At 45.7% G+C, this 2,858-nt stretch overlaps 1 protein-coding gene across 1 annotated transcript in view; it reads right to left on the bottom strand.

Annotated features, from left to right (window-relative positions):
* LOC104981581 (thioredoxin reductase 3-like) overlaps window positions 1–2,858 on the bottom strand; it is a 24,773-nt gene that overhangs the window by 20,977 nt on the left and 938 nt on the right. The gene's annotated exons all lie outside the window — the stretch shown is intronic.

Raw genomic sequence — 2,858 nt, 5'->3', positions numbered from 1 at the left:
TACTTTCAGATTCATAGGGCAGAAAGCAGATGGTGGTTTGCGGCTGGGGGTGGGGATGGAGAGTTACTGTTTAATGAGGTCAGAGTGTCAGTTGGGGAAGACGAAAAAAGCTCTGTGGGTGGACGGTGACGGCAGCACAAAACAGGAACGGTCTTAATGCCATGAAACCTAAAATGGTTAAAATAGTAAACGATATTATGCGTATTTTATTATAGGGGAAAAAAAGCTAACCAATGCAAGTATGTTTTCAATCCACAAAAGTGTGAATAGAGGATTAGGGAAAACATGGCTTGAAAGTTAATTGGGGGAAGGGCACGTTTTCACTCTTGAGTTTGGGCCGCGCGGTCGCCTGACTCAAGGAGCTCCCTGCCCAGTCAGCTGCCCCCGCTCCTCGCACTCCTCTCAGGTGGGACTCCAGCCCAGGGCAGACCCTGTCACTCCTCTCCTCCCGCCCAACGTCATCAGGCCCACGCGCAGAGGCACACGTTTAGACCTCAGTACCGCTGAGCAGCTGCAGGCCAGCCCGTTCCCACGTCCCTCTCCTGATTCCCTTCCTACAGCCTACGTTCAGCCCAGTGTTTTCATGTTTTCATCTCCTGCCTTTGCTCACACGAATTCCTCAACTATTGAAGCTCTACCTTGCCTACGTCCAACTTATCTCTCCAGGACCAGCTTAAACATCACGTCTTCAATTCCTCTGACCCCACAGAAGTAGATGCTTTACCTCTCATCCCCACAGCAGCTGCCTCGCATGCACGTGTCTTTCAGTGCGTGAGAACAGGCTGATTACAGCTCCTTTAGGCCATGAGTTCTTGAAAGGCAAGGCCACGGGTAGGGATGTGGAATACGGTGTCCAGTTTGGGTGATTCGTGGTCAAATTACTGCACAACTCGTTTAGTTAAGGGTCATGTGTAAAGACAGATGATACGAACGCATGAAAAGCTTGGCCAGGAAAGAAAAGCGCTCAGGGAAAATACTGGAAGATCTGCCATCCAACTAGAAGCCAGATTCCTAATTCTGTGCACGGGAGTGACAGGCACCGCCAAAATGTTTCAGATGGACAGATTTGGGCTCCACTAAAAAAGTTTTGATTGAAGGCGGGAGGAGAAGGGGACAACAGAGGATGAGATGGTTGGATGGCATCACCAACTCAATGGACATGAGTGTGAGCAAACTCCGGGACTTGGTGATGGACAGGGAGGCCTGGCGTGCTGCAGTCCATGGGGTCACAACGAGTCGGACATGACTGAGAGACTGAACTGAACTGAAAAAAGTTCTAGTTATCAAAGCTGTCCAATTATGTAACAGGACTCAAAGTAGTGGCCATGTTGTTAGAAGCCGTGACGCACACAGAACAGAAAATCATCTGTCCTAAGATGTTCTGTGTCAGCAAAGGTTCGACCAGAATGATGTAAAGCCGTGTATTCATTCAACCCATTTACCTGCCTCACACTGTTCTGGGCCCCAGCGACATAGCAGTGGCCATGCACAGTTCTGATGGCTTGGCTCTTTTATAAGCTTCAAAGGACAACTTCAATAAGCAGAGAAAGAAGACAAGAGGTTGGAAATAAACCAACACATATGTGAGAATCTGACAGGTGATTGGTGAGCATTCAAACCACAGTAGAAAGAAAGGACTCTCCGAAAAAAGAAGAGGGGCAACTAAGTTATAAAGGAAAAAAGGAACTGGATCCCCACACGTCCTCGGCTTCAAGTTCAGGTGGAACAGAGAAGAGGGGTGTGATAAGCACACCTGAAAACTTCCAGCAGCCCACACAGGAGGCTATCTTTGTGACCTCAGAGTAGAAAGACTTAAAAAAGGCACAAACCAGAAAAGAAAAAGTGATAGATTCACTATGTTAAACTTCCACTTCAGTTAAACAAAACATCACATAAAGAGAGTAAAAAGAAAAACCCAGTCTGGGCGATTTTCCAACACATAGAACCCAAGGACTAGAATCCACAATATATAAAGAATGTCTACAAAATGAGTATAAAAAAATAACCTAATAGAGAAAGAAGCAAAACGCCTGAATGTTTCCCAGAAGAGGAAACTCAAATGACCCATAAACACAGGTAAAGATGTTAAGTTCATCAAGAAAACACAAAACTAAGGCTACAGTGAAATACCATCTCATAAACACCAGAATGGCAATAATTACATGTATCAACTGTTGGCAAGGACGTAGGGCAGTGGGAACTGGTAATACACCAGTCAGAGGGCAAGTGTATAACTGTGTGGAAAAACATTTCGGTATCACCTAAGGAAAAAATTGTGCCTCCTCTGTGGCTTAGCAATTCAGCTTCAAGACATCTCCTCTCAAGCAGGTCTTGTGTGTGTGCACTGGGGGATGCGGCAACAACAGGCATGGCCATACTGTATTTGAGAGCAAAATACTAGGAACGTCAGACCTGATAACACTCAGGAACACAGCAATGAAAATTAACAAACCACACTTACAGACACTAACATGCAGTGATCTCTAAAATATAACTGTTGGGAAAAACATGCAGAATATAAAAATCCATGACTCTACTTACACAAAGTACCAATACAAGCCAAAAGGAGCAAAGTATTGTTTAGGGATACATACGTTTGGCAGCAAAATTGTTAAGGAAAAGCAAGTGACTCTGGCCAGTGGTTGCCCTGGGAGGAGTGGAGAGGATGAACCAGGAGGCTCCTGCTGGAGTGTGGTCTGCTAGAGAACTGCAAGGTGCATGTGTGACACACACACTTGTTTCAAAAACGTGCAAATCATTATCCACCTGACAGCAAGACTGAGAATCCTAATTTCACCTCTGACCCGACAACTTAGGCTTGTGCCTCGTTCACGCGTTGTTTCAACTCTCAAACGTGG

Source organism: Bison bison, unplaced genomic scaffold (assembly GCF_000754665.1).
Source record: "Bison bison bison isolate TAMUID 2011002044 unplaced genomic scaffold, Bison_UMD1.0 scf7180017859153, whole genome shotgun sequence".
In the NCBI taxonomy this organism is placed as follows: Eukaryota; Metazoa; Chordata; class Mammalia; order Artiodactyla; family Bovidae; genus Bison; species Bison bison.
This window is presented reverse-complemented; position numbering and strand designations above follow the sequence as displayed.